The sequence below is a fragment of the Engystomops pustulosus genome, chromosome 10 (genome assembly GCF_040894005.1).
Source record: "Engystomops pustulosus chromosome 10, aEngPut4.maternal, whole genome shotgun sequence".
NCBI lineage: Eukaryota > Metazoa > Chordata > Amphibia > Anura > Leptodactylidae > Engystomops > Engystomops pustulosus.
Window position 1 is genome coordinate 73,686,390 of NC_092420.1, and position 14,337 is coordinate 73,700,726.

A 14,337-nucleotide genomic window follows, 5' to 3' on the forward strand; every position below is an offset into this window, starting at 1 on the left:
CCATAAGTCCACCATGACGGCCCCACTGGAGGTTGCTTCCCCTTCCTCTGTAGGGACAGGAAATTGAGAGCATTAAATAGCCCCTCCCTCAACCTCCCACCAGTGTTTATCAAATAACTACACCAGTATAGGTTGCAACATAATTTTATTTAGTATGTTAAATTTCACATACATAGGCAAAGATCCAAAAAGAAAATACTTTTATATATATGGGAGGGAAATATCAGGGCCGTCATGGTGGACTTATGGAAATTGAATTACCGGTAAGGACTAATTCCTTTTTTCCATTTCGTCACCATGACGGCCCCACTGGAGACATACCAAATTTATGCCCAGTTTAGGGAGGGACTACAGCCTGAAGCACTTTTCGGCCAAATGCCAGATCTTTGGAAGCCAAGACATTTAGCCTATAGTGCTTTGCAAATGTGACATTTGTACTCCATGTAGCGGCTTTGCAGATTTCTTCAACGGATGCACCTCCTCTCTCAGCCCAAGATGTAGACAAGGCCCTAGTGGAATGGGCTTTGACGGAGAGAGGTAGTGGAACATGTTAAGGAGGTCGCACTGGTTTCGGACGCCATCTTGACTACTGTCCGCCATCTTAGATACAGCGGCCATGTTCCCTGACCATTGTCAAGTTAATGTCATGATTCAAACTTCATTTTATGTAACCTGTTTGCTGGCCTGGCAGCTAATACCCTTTGACATTTAATGAGAAGCCAGTCTGTCCTCGAAGCTGCATAATAATATGATTCTGGAGCCACTTATCTTCTTCTTAGTATAAACAATATCTGTGTACAAGGTCTCTGAGAACTGAGCACAATTAATTCACTTTTTTTCCTAGAATATGCTGATGTCCAATAGCTTTGCAGTATACTATTCACACCCCTTTGATGACTCTTCTGTCTGATATATATTATGCATTTTGATTATTAAAAAGAGAAGATCTTGACTAAGACTTTGACGTGTATGTCTTGGTCCTTATGTTCAATCATGAAAGGGTTAATAAGGACTCACCTTACAAAAGTCAAGAGGGCTGTTGGGGCCCTGCATAAAAATCCCTAACAATATTTGGCGTCCATCTGGGTGGGTTTAGGAGTAAACAACAACAACACCGAGACAGCCTCCGTGAAGAGTCCCCGCCGGCTCGGTGAACAGAACTGACCAGAGCGCTCTCAGGGTAAGATATTATTTTTTTCTTGTCTACCTTGATATGTCACTTCTCGTTCACTGGTTGGACGGACCGGGTAAGACTGTCTCTGTGTTATGTATTTGCCACTGTTGTTCACTGTACCCTAAGCTCATAGTTTTTGGCAAAGAACCACTTTGTAAGGTGATGGACAGAGACTGAACAGAGACTGGACAGTGACGGATGGTCAGACAGTCTGTGATGTTAGCTGAAGCAGTGAGACGGGAAGTAGTAACCCTTAGATGTCTGCAATGCTAGAGTGGGAGAGTGGGAGATATTCTGTTGTGATTATCATAGTGTCTATAGTACTGTTTGACTGGTGCCAATAGGGTTACCCATAGAGGTATAGAGCTCAATTTGTGCACGTGCAGCGGAGACCCGCTCTGATCAAGTGTGTGTTTAGCTTTCTTTTTTTTGGGAGTCTGAACAGCCTCGTGGGACTGTAAGAACTAGTAGTGACTTAGTAAAGAGTCGGTAAGAGAGTGGACTTGGTGTAGTCGGTGAAAGAGTAGTGACAGGTCAGAGTTGACTTGGTGTAGAGTCCTCTGTGGATGTCTGGTATCTAGTTTCTTTGGGGTCAGTAAATCGAGGTGTTGGCATTCGCTGTGTCTGTGGGGACAAGTTTGGTTGTGTTGCAGTAGTAGGCATTTATGATGAGTTGTGAATTGGAATTGAGCCAAGTGCATTGCAGACAAAGAGATGTAGGTAGACAGAAGATTGGCATGATGTAAGTAGAAAGAAGGTTGTTGAGTTAAGTAGGACTGATGGAAAAGTGCAAGTTGACATGATCCGACATAAGGCTGGTAGTTTTGGGTTTGAAGTGAAAAGTAGGTTTGAAGGTTTTGGGATGTGTCAGATGATCTGATGATTGTACAAGTGATCAGATTTGGAAAACAGACACTTAGAGCCTCTGACTGACGGACGGACGAGGACAGAGTGACAGGAATCCTTCAGAGTGCCCAATGAAGAAAGAGACAGGCAATAAGGGACATTTCAAAGTTTTTGATGTGGAAAGAATTTGAGAAAAAGAGATTTTATTATATTTTCCTTTGGAGTGAAAAATGGCCCCTGTAATCCAGACTCCACCCCTGTATCTGGTGGTTAGAGAAGATGACACGCCCTACCATTCTTCAGTGGCGGCCATCTTAAGTCAGTTTATTTTTCAGTGGCGGCCATTTTAAGTTACATTCCAGTTGATTGCTGTTGGCAGCCATAAAAGCTGTTGTGGGGCTCTGTAGGATAACAGATGACCATGCTTGGGGCATCTGCTAGGGGTCTTGGAGTGAGGGATGGAGGTTGTTTGAGTATTATTCAAATTTATTGATCCCGACAATTAGAGAAAAATTACTATAAAAAGTGTTACAATGTCTCCGGTACCTGCTTTCTGGCATTTAAGGGGTTAACAAAACGGTGGGGGCTGTTGGAGCTGCGTTTTGTTTTGTGAAGAACTGACATGTACATGGCCTTGACGCTGAAGTTCTCCAAAAATCTTGGGCTCTGTCTGAGCTGTGTTATCACTTTGTGTTCTGTTCTGACCTTGACGCTACAGTAAGCTGAAGTTGTTTACAGAAGGGGGCAGATCGCTGCGTTTAGACTTCTCCCTGACAATCTAAAAAAAAAGACTTGAAGGAATTTATTTGATTGTGGAACAGGGATACAGTGTGATGTCCTCCTGTGTACCCCATGAACAGACTAAGCAAGAACAAGCCCCCCAACTGTATTACAGAGCCTATGACTGACTTTTGTTCCTTTTTGATTAAAAACCATCTTAAGTGTACCTGGATTTTATTGAGACATTGGAGTCTGGCCAGAACTTTATAGGTAGCACAGAACACTGGGCTGGAGATGTGGTGGAGGGACATTGACGTACAGAGGGAATAGAGGATGTTTCACAGACCACGCCAAAGTGAGACTGACAACATCTCCGGAAGTCTCAACCGACCAACCCAAGTGGGCGTTGCGGGGAGGAGACATTACTGTAGTGAGTGGCGGAGACGGCCCCCACAGGGCAAGACAAGGGGGTCAGCGAGAACAGCCCCCCCAAACAGAGTTATCGCCTTTCATTGTAGAACTCTCCCCTGCTAGTCCGATGATGATTTTAGCCCATTCCCGGTCAAGAAAAGACTCAGAAAGAACAGCCGGATACATGTAGCATGGTCCATGACCTCCAAGCTGCCAATGAGTGTACTGAAGCCCAGTGGTCCCTAGCCCAAACTGGCAGCAGTCCCTGAGAGTGACATATTATTCACTGTTATTGATTTGGCAAATGTTTTCCTCTCTGTGCCCCTACATGAAGATTGCCAGTACCTATTTGCCTTTACCAGTTCAGTATTCCAGTATACCTGATGTAGATTCCCACAAAGGGGGTAAAACTCACCCAGCCAATACCCCACGGCCCTACAGGGAGTAGTCTGGCAGACTAGCCCCTTACTGGATGTTCTCCTTTTCAGTATGCGGAGGACCTACTGTTTTTGTTTGCCAGGATGCATTTATTGACCTTATGTGTTTTCTGTTCCAGAAGGGTTGCAAAGTTTCCAGAGACAAACTCCGGTACTGCCAGGAGAAGGTGGTCTTCCTAGGCCACTGCTTCTCAGCCACAGGCAGACACCTGACAGAGGGAAGAAAGCTGGCAGTCCAGAATGTGCCCCTGCCCTGAGGCCCTAAGCCTCTTCACATGTTTCTAGGACTGGCCAGCTCCTGCAGGCCTGGGATAAGGTCTGCTGCCTCCAGCCCGATGCTGCCCCTTTCTGATTGCATTGCCTCTTCCCCATTTGCCCTTAGTCAGGAGGCAATTGATGCATTCCATAGCCTTAAGCTGGTAAATCCTGTCTGCCCCGGCCCTAGGCACATGCCACTGAACCAGACCTTTTATTTTATTTTGCACTGAGTATCTAGGCCACGCCACAGGTGTCTTAGCCCAGGAACGTGGTGGCCTCCCCAGTGGCCCACTATTAGGCCCGGTTAGACTCAGTCGTGAGGGGAGCCCCTCATGTGTCAGTAGCTGCAGCCAGCAATCTGCTCAGCAAGGCCAGCGAGTTGATCCTAGATCACTCAGTTACAGTGCAAACCCCACATACCTTGCACAGTGTCCTCACCCCAGTACAGTCCAAGCATCTGAGCAAAGGCCAGACAGCTCAGACTCCAGTGTGCACTCCTGATGCCCCAGGATACACTGATAAGGTGCACAGCTCTGAATCCTTTATTCTATCGCCAGTCTTCCAGGATTCAGAGAGGGGGGAGAGAAGGGTGATTAACCCAGATGTTGAGTTTTTTCTCATAGATGGCTCCAGGTCTGCAGGAGAAGACAGACGGTTCTACACTGGATATACAGTGGTCAGTGGCGCACATGAGGTAGTACAAGCAGAACCACTCCCTCCACACAGGTCAGTGCAGGAGGTGAAGTGACGGCACTCAGGGAAGCGCTACAGCTGGTGGAAGGTAAAAGGGCGAACATCTATACTCAAGGTATAGTCCTGGGGTCTAAACACGACTATGAACCCATATGGAAGGCTAGAGATTTCCTCACCTCTGCAGGGACCCCCTTTAAGCATGGCAAGCTGGGTAAAGAGCTCATGGATGCTCTCTTACTTCCATAAGAGGTGAGGATAATAAAAGTAAAAGCACACACAATTTGGTAACTCCACAAGCCAAGGGCAAGTATGTGGCTGACGGGATGGCGAAGGCAGCTGCACAGATGGAGCCCAGAGACTGTCCTGAAGTCTCAGCGGTGAGTTCTGAGCTAAAAGTTTGATCCACAGGTGTTCCAGTCCCTGGTGGCCCGAGTGTCATCAGAAGTGAAGGAAGTGTGGAGGAAAGCTGGAGCGCAGATGCCGATGGGACCTGGATGCTAGGAGAGAGGGTGTGCCTGGCCGGAGCCCTGCACCCGACAGTAAGTCAAGTAGCCTACAGACACATACACATCCAAAATGGCCATGCTAGTGCTCATAAACCACCAGTGGTTTGCCCCGGCATTACTACCCCTGTCACTAGACTAGTGAAAGCCTGTATAGTCTGTGCCCGCCACAACCCGGGTAAGGTGGAAAAGACCCCACAGAAGGAGACACCCAAGCTGCTGTATCCCTTCCAGAGACTGCAGATGGATTTTATCCAGCTACCAAAAAGTGGTACGTAGGAGTACTTGCTTGTGTGCATTGATCTCTTTCCAGGGTGGCCAGAAGCTTCTCCCATGACCAAGGCTACTGCCAGAGCTGCAGCCAAGAAGTTGGTGAGTGAGATTTTTCTGCAGGTTTGGACTTCCAGAGACCATAGAGTCCGGTCGCAGAACCCACTTCACTGGACAGGTAAAGACCTGAAACCTCGTCCCTCCTGGGTGTAGAACAGGCCCTGCATACCCCTTACCTTTCCCAAGTTAGTGGTGGGGTTGAGAGACTAAACGGCACTCTTAAGTTAGAGATCCGGGAGGCCATGGAAGTAACAGGGAAACCATGGCGCGAGTGCTTTCCTGCTGACCATCATTCAGTTAGGACCACACCCCAACAGAAAGATGGGATTGTCCCCCTTTGAAGTACTTTTTGGCTGTGCACCCAGACTAGGCCTCTACTTTCCACAGATCCTATAGCTGACGGCAGGAAACCAAGTGGAATATGCCGCACAGTTGAGCCAGGCCTTTGAAAAGGTCAGCAAAAGTGTTTCTGATTCCTTTTTCAGATTCAGACAGAGACCTCAGGATGCATAACCTGGAGCCTGGAGACTACATGGTGGTGAAGAGAGACACCAGAGAGAGAGAGAGAGAGTCTGGAGCCTCGCTACGATGGTCCTTTCCAAGTCCTGCTGACCAGTGCCACGTCTGTGAAGCTAGAGAGATTTGTGAACTATATCGGAGATGCTTCCCAGAACCGCATGGCTTTGGACATGACCCTTGCTGGGAAGGGAGGAGTCTGTAAGGTGGTGGGAGTGGCTTGTCGCATGTACATCCCAGATGACATCGCCCCTATGGATCCATTACCCATGCACTTGAAAAGATTGAAGGACTGTCCAGGAACTCAAGAGAAACTCTGGGGTGGACACTTTGTCCTTCATTTTGTGGTTGGGGGATTGGAAGGGTTTCCTTTAAGTGGGGGTGATAGTGGGGATTGTGATTTTGCTCTTGTCACTTATTGCGTGCTGTGTGGTCCCCCTCATCAAGTCCACCATGTCCCAGATGGCCGTCAGGAGAAGTGCCCGGAGCGGAGGATGATGCTGCCTGTTTACAAACCTATGAACTATGGGAACTCAGTGATGTGATTTGAGTGTGCGGGCCTGTAACCCCTGAGTGACCAGCCTCCAGGGGATCTGGTGAAGAGTTAACAAGTCCAGCAGGTAAGGGCTTAGCCTACCTGTGGGTACCTGGAGCTTGAGGAGGTCGCTCAGGATGGAGTTACAGGCCAGCAAAGCTCAAAGGGGGGAATTGTTAAGGAGGTCGCACTGGTTTCGGACGCCATCTTGACTACTGTCCGCCATCTTAGATACAGCGGCCATGTTCCCTGACCATTGTCAAGTTAATGTCATGATTCAAACTTCATTTTATGTAACCTGTTTGCTGGCCTGTCAGCTAATACCCTTTGACATTTAATGAGAAGCCAGTCTGTCCTCGAAGCTGCATAATAATATGATTCTGGAGCCACTTATCTTCTTCTTAGTATAAACAATATCTGTGTACAAGGTCTCTGAGAACTGAGCACAATTAATTCACTTTTTTTCCTAGAATATGCTGATGTCCAATAGCTTTGCAGTATACTATTCACACCCCTTTGATGACTCTTCTGTCTGATATATATTATGCATTTTGATTATTAAAAAGAGAAGATCTTGACTAAGACTTTGACGTGTATGTCTTGGTCCTTATGTTCAATCATGAAAGGGTTAATAAGGACTCACCTTACAAAAGTCAAGAGGGCTGTTGGGGCCCTGCATAAAAATCCCTAACAAACACCTTTAATTCTATAGCATTCTTTGATGGTATCTGTAATCCAGCGTCCAATAGTGGCTTTTGAAGCTTTCTTGCCTTTATTTCTTCCTGCAAATTGAGCAAATAAATGTAAATCTTTTCTCCAAGGATTGGATGCTTCGAGATATTTAAGAACAGTACGTCTTACATCCAGTAGATGCCACTTCTCTTCCACAGGATTTTTTGGATGATGGCAAAACGTGGGTAAGATTATTTCCTGGTTCCTATGGAAATTTGAGACAATTTTTGGTAAAAAATTTCTGTCAAGTCTGAGCGTGATCCTATCTTCTGACACAGATAAATAGGGTTCACAGATGGACAAGGCCTGTAACTCGCCCAGTCTTCTAGCAGATGTAATGGCGATTAAAAAGGCAGTTTTTTGTGTCAAAAAACGCATATGGCTAGGGTCGATTGGCTCGAAGGGCCCCATAGTTAAAGCATCTAGAACTAGAGATAGATCCCACTGAGGGGATGAATCTTTGACAGTAGGACGTAAGTGTGAGCAGGCTTGAAAGAACCTCTTTACCCACCTGTGTTCTGCCAGCGCTGTGTCGAAGTAGGCGCTCAAGGCTGAGACCTGGACTCTCAAGGTGCTAGGTCGTAGTCCCTTCTCGAACCCCTCCTGCAGAAAATCAAGAATCTGACAGATATTTGGGGAACCCTGGTTAGGCATATCTTTTGACCAGGAACAAAACTTTTTCCATATTTTAAAGTATATGGCATGGGTTACAGGTTTTCTACTATTCTTTAAGGTTTTTATTACCTTATATGATAAACCTTTTGATCTTAAGAAGGTGCTTTCAGGATCCAGGCTGCTAGGTTTAGGAACCCTGGGTTCTGATGAAGGACTGGTCCCTGATGTAGAAGGTCCGGCCTCCTGGGTAGGATAAACGGAAGGTCTATCGCCAACTTTTGTAGACTTGGGAACCAATTTTTCTTTGGCCAAAAGGGTGCTACTAAGATGAGCTTGGTTGGACTGACTAGTAGTTTTTGCAACACCTTGCTTATCAATGGAATCGGAGGGAAAGCATATACTAGGTCCTGGTTCCAGGTCTGTGAAAAAGCATCTAGTCCCCAGGGGACTTCTTTTGGGTTCAAGGAGAAGAACTTTTTCACTTTGGAATTCTTCCTGGAGGCAAACAAGTCGATGTCCGGCAGTCCCCATCTTAGAACAATCTCTTGGAAGACTTCCTCGTTCAGGCTCCATTCGTGGGGAAGGATTTGGGACCGGCTGAGGTAATCTGCTACTATATTTTCTGAACCCCTCAGATGGATGGCCGAGATCGACTGGATATTTTCTTCTGCCCAGGAAAATATTTGTTGTGATATTTTCAGTAGCCTTTTTGATCTGGTACCTCCTTGTCTTCTTCGATAGGCAACCGTGGTAGTGTTGTCCGACATAATTTTCACATGGTAACCTTTCAGCTCGCTGGTACAGGATTTTAGAGTGTTCAGGACCGCTCTTAGCTCTCTCTCGTTCGAAGAAGTATGTGCCGTTTCCCGGGTCCAGCAACCCTGGATATATTTGCCTGGAAGGAGAGCCCCCCATCCGGAGCTGCTGGCGTCTGTTTGGATCTGGGTTAACGGCCATTGGACCCAATTTACGCCTTTCCGTAGATTCCCGGGATTCTTCCACCATCTTAGTGATTCCTTCACTTTTGAGGGGATTATCAATGGTAAATGAAGATGATGATGATTTCTGTACCATTTTGTAAGAATCCATGACTGTAGTGTTCTTGAGTGATTTTGGCACCAGGCCACACTCTGGATGCATGATGTCATGGTCCCCAGAAGACTCATAGCTGTCCTTACTGAGACAGACTTCCTCTTCTCGAATTTCTTGATTTTCCCAAGAAGATTTTCCCTCTTTTCCTGTGGAAGATATGAGGTCTGGGTTAGAGAATTTAAAGACACTCCTAAAAATTCTTTTATGTGACTCGGAATTAAGTCTGATTTGTCTAAATTTATGATCCATCCCAGAGATTGTAAAACTTCTATTGTTGTATCCTTTTGGCTTTCTAAATGACTTACTGAGTCTCCTATTATTAGGAAGCCGTCTAAGTATGGAATCACACCGATTTCTTCCGTTCGGAGATATTTTACTGCTTCTGCCATGACCTTGGTGAAAACCCGGGGGGCTGAGGAGAGACCAAAGGGTAATGCAGTCAATTGAAAATGAAATTCTTCCCCAGAGGTAGATAATACGGCAAATCTTAAGTATTTTTGTGATTTCGTATGGATAGGTACATGATAATAGGCATCCTTGAGATCCAAGGTACATAAACAAGCTTTGTAAGGTATCAAGGGCGTAGTGGATTTGATTGATTCCATTTTGAATTTGACATAGGTTACCCATTTGTTCAAATATTTCAAGTTTGTAATTAATCTGAAAGTCCCATTTGGCTTTTTTATCAAAAACAAAGGTGAGTAATGACCCGTACCTCTTTCTTCTGGACGGACTGGACAGATGACATTCAATTTTAGCAGGTCAGAAACTTCCTTCCAAAGGTGACATGTTAGTCTGTTCGATGGTTGCCTGGATAGGATAAACCGGTGAGGAGGAGGTGACACAAAATCTATAAAATAGCCATCTTCTATTATAGAGAGTACCCACCTGTTGGATGTTATATTTTTCCAATGGGGGAGAAAATTTTTCAATCTTCCCCCCACTCTGGCGTCATTGTTTCTTCTCTTGTTTACTTGAGGCACCAAAAAGAAAGGATTTGTTCTTTCCTCCTTTGGCTGTATTCCAGTACCCCTGTTTCCAGGTCTGCTTGCTCCTGAATCTTGGCTGTTCTTTAGTGGGGCGAAAGCTCCGAAAAAATTGCTTCTTGGGTTGTTGTTTGGCCTCCGGAAACCCTTTCTTTTTATCCGCTGCTTTAGCTAGGATTTCATCCAATTCTGGTCCAAATAAAAAATCACCCGAAAAAGGCAGGCTACACAGTTTGGCTTTTGAACGCACATCTCCAGACCATTGCCTTAACCAAAGGGCTCTTCTGGTCGCATTAGATAATGCAGCTTCTCTTGCTGAAAACCGGATGGTTTCGGCTGAGGCATCTGCCAGAAAGGCTGCTGCTGATCTTAATAGCGGAATGGAGTCTAGCATTTCTTCTCTGGACGTGCCTTCTCTAAGATGATCCTCCAGCTGTCCTAGCCAAAAAAACAGAGTACGTGATACAGAGGTAGTGGTAATATTTGTTTTTAGGATTGCCATGGAAGCTTCCCAAGCTTTTTTGAGCAAACAATCTGATTTACGGTCCATGGCATCTTTTAGTTGGGTGGAATCTTCAAAGGGTAGATCGGTTTTTTTAACTACTTTGGCTATAGGAATGTCAACTTTAGGAACACTATCCCAGACCTTTGTTTCTTCTGGATCAAATAACATACGGTTTTTAAATTCCTTAGGCATTGTTATACGCTTCTCCGGTTCTTTCCATTCATCCTGGATAAGATCCTTCAAGTTTTCAATAACGGGAAAGACTCTAACTTTCCTTCTTCTTAATCCACCAAATAATTCATCTACTACCGACCTTTCTTCTATGGTGTCTTCAATATTTAAGGTATCCCTTAATGCTTTTATCAGCCCATCCAAATCCTTATTAGGAAATAAATATTTGGGGTCATTTGGTATCGATTGTTGCGTCACCATATCCTGTTCTTCCATGTCTAGCTCATAAGAACAAGAGGGCTGTTCATCATCTGAATCCAGACATACAGGCTTCTGTCTGACTTTTTTATGCGGTGGGCTTTTTGATGCCCTAATCTCTTCACGCATAACAACACGCAATTCATCCAAGAATGATGACTTTTCCTCTTTTAACACTTTATCCAAACAATCTTTGCATAAACTTTTCTTATAATTAATATCCAATTTTGTATTACAAATGTGGCAACGTTTGGATGGTGCCTTCTTAGGTTTTTCTTTATCACACACTTTGGTTTTTTCTTTTTCTTTTACAGGGATATCCTTCTCCTGTTGTTTTTAGTTTAAAACAAAAAGGAGTATTGCTTATTAGAAGCTGACTCCCCACAGCATATAGTGCCAAAACCTATTGGCGTTCAGCTAATGTCCTACTTACAGAGCCCAGGGTTAAGGAACAGAATTCAGCCTCATCCATGCTGGGATATTCGCTGCTCCACATAGACCTCAGCAGACCTGCAGACTTGGTGGAAGCTTCTCCTTGCTTACCTTCCGGCGTCTGACGTCATCTTTAATGGCCTGTCTCCTAGGCCGAGACGCTGAGGTCTCTGACGTCACTTCCGGTTCGCGCTCCGTAACCCGGAAGTGACCGAGCTCCTGAAAATGCGCTATGTGCCGGCAGCCGCGGACCCCCGAGAGGGCCGTAAAAAGCTGCCGGTACTGCCCGCTGCCTCCTGCACGCCGCAGGAGATCCCATTTTGGCAATCCGGGACCTGGAGACCCCAAGTAGGACTCACGAGGAGGCCGGACGAGGGAAGCCCCGGGGAAACAAGCACCCACAAGAGGTACGAGGTTCTACCTTCAACCCCCCCCCCGAGAGGAGAGAGAGGTTTACTCTCAACCTTTCCCTGTAGGGACAGGAAAAACACTGGTGGGAGGTTGAGGGAGGGGCTATTTAATGCTCTCAATTTCCTGTCCCTACAGAGGAAGGGGAAGCAACCTCCAGTGGGGCCGTCATGGTGACGAAATGGAAATAAACAGTTTGATTTGAGTGCATGGGAAGACCGACTGTGTCTTTCATTTACTCTGTCAGCTCGCTGCCGGCAGCTATCTCATCCTCCCTCAAAGGGTTAATTAGGACTCACCTTACAAAAGTCAAGAGGGCTGTTGGGGCCCTGCATAAAAAATCCCTAACAGTTTTGATGACTACGGTGGAGGTAAGCCGAGGTCTTTCTATGAGGACCTCTGTCTCCATCTTGTGGATATTGCAGGATGGAGTCCGCTGTTTCATCAGGACTCCATCCAGCAATATCCACTAGATCCTCATAGAAAGACCTTCACCATAATCCTCAAAAGATCTGTATGGAAATCGAGCGCTTATTTAAAAAAAAATAAATAAATAGATACTCTATTCTCTAAACTGCTGTGAAAAAAATTATTTATAGAATTATAGAATACCTGAACAGAGTATACTTTGCATTTTTAATTTGACCCCACCTGTGATGCGAAGCAGCGGTAATCTGGACAGATTCACCAACCCTAACACTACCTCAAAACACCCACTAGATGGAGACAAAGTTCTTCCAACCCTAACACTACCTCAAAACATCCATCAGATGGAGACAAAGTTCTATCAATCCTAACACATCCCTAAAACATCCAGCACATAGTACAAAGCTCTACCAAATCTAACAATCCCTTGAAATATCCACTAGATGGAGACAAAGATCCCGGCAAAAGAATTTACGAAGGGACTTTAGAAGTATTAAGAAGAACATCTACAGTTTAGTTTAGTTATTCTTCTATATAAATTACTTTTATGAAACCCTTTTACCAAACAGATATCTACAATGAATAAAAGAACTTAAAAATGGGACTTTTAATCTGGAAACATCGATACATTATGAATGAAGTGGACAACATAAACAAGCAGTAGTAGTGACGTCATCAAACGTATTCCTTCATATAGATGGATGGAGGCCAGAGGGACTAGAGCTCTCTCATCTCTTATACTAGCTTGATAAAGACATCAATCTCGAAACGCGTAGCTATGAGATTATACATCTTAATTTATTGTTTTTATACTTATGTTTTGTATTATCTTATTGTACAAAAAAATAAAATAGACTTTAAATCTGAGTGGGGTTTTATATAGAGCAAACCGACCAAAGGAGCCAGGATACACGGAGCGCTCTGGATTCTCCATTTTGTTAGGATTAGGGATCAGTGCATCCTCTGGGCCACCGGGGAAGGTGATACTAGTCGACACCTGGGACCGGTCTTCACCAGAGTCCGCCGCAAAGCTCTGGTCGTTCCACAGGTGACACAAGCCCGTGGTGGCAGCCGAGGTCGAGGTACCTTTGCAGGAGACAGTCTCGTGGTAAGATTCAGGCCCAGGGCAGGCGGCAGACATGCAAAGTCAAGTCAATTCGAGGTCAGCAACGGGAGATTCAGGCAGAAGGGTCAGGAATACACAGGAACATAGGAACAGGAACAACCAGGAACGCAGGAATACTCAGGAATTTCAAAGGGGAGCTTTCTCTATGGCAGTGATGGCGAACCTTTTAGAGACCGAGTGCCCAAACTGCAAACCAAAACCTAATTACTTATCGCAAAGTGCCAGTACGGCAATTTAACCAGAAAACTGACGGTTTAGTTTAGAATCAATAAAATGATACATTCCCGATCAGAGGTAGCTTCCCTCCCATTGCGTTTTATTCGCATTTCAAAACTCCTATACTTGTGACATTGAGGAAGAGGCAGCAGTCCTATACACACTGAAACGCCACTTTTACACCATTTTACATCACATAAAATAGTAATAAAAAGTTATCAAAAGGTCACGCAGTCCTCAAAATGGTAGCAATGAAAACAACGGCTCATTAAGAAAAAATCACACCTCCCCAGCTCCGTGCACTAAAGTTATTAGCGTCACAAGATGGCGAAACTAGTTTCTTTTTCGTACACTGTTTTAATTATTGAAAAAGTATTAAAACACAATAAAACCTACAAATCTGGTATCACTGCGATAGGACCAAACCAAAGAATAAAGGAGACAAATGATTTGGAGCGCACAGCGAAAGTATTAAAATCTAATCCCACAAGACAGCGATGCAAATGCTTTTTTTCACCATTTTTTTCCAGCTTCCTAGTACACAACATGGAATAATAAATAACGAAAAAATAAGCCCTTACACAGCTATATATAAATGCACATATAAATATACAATATGTATATACATAAATACATATATTACTTGCTCTTTGGTTGTCCAAGGCGGCAGCCGTGGCGGGCAAAAGTTCAGGTGTCTGGTATTCTGGAGGAGGGGTGGGGGGGTTGGTAGGGTAGATGGGCAGATGGGCAGAGGGTGGGTGGCCAGAGTTAGGGCTGCGGGGGGGGGGAGGGGGGATGTTAATCCGGCTTCTGGAGATCTGGGCAGTGGGTTTACGAGGCATGAGTTCCAGGGGAGGGGGTGATGGGGCGGTGCAGTGACCGGAGTTGGAGTGGGTAGGGGGGGGTAGCGAGAGCGGGCGGAGTTTGGGCGGGCGAATTACAATAGT

At 45.2% G+C, this 14,337-nt stretch overlaps 1 long non-coding RNA gene across 1 annotated transcript; it reads left to right on the forward strand.

The window, feature by feature from the left end:
• Positions 1 to 481: 481 nt before the first annotated feature.
• Positions 482 to 7,007, forward strand: LOC140104242 (uncharacterized). Its single transcript, XR_011850280.1, has 2 exons — positions 482 to 1,180; positions 5,858 to 7,007. It is a non-coding gene; the product is annotated as an uncharacterized lncRNA (long non-coding RNA).
• Positions 7,008 to 14,337: the final 7,330 nt, after the last annotated feature.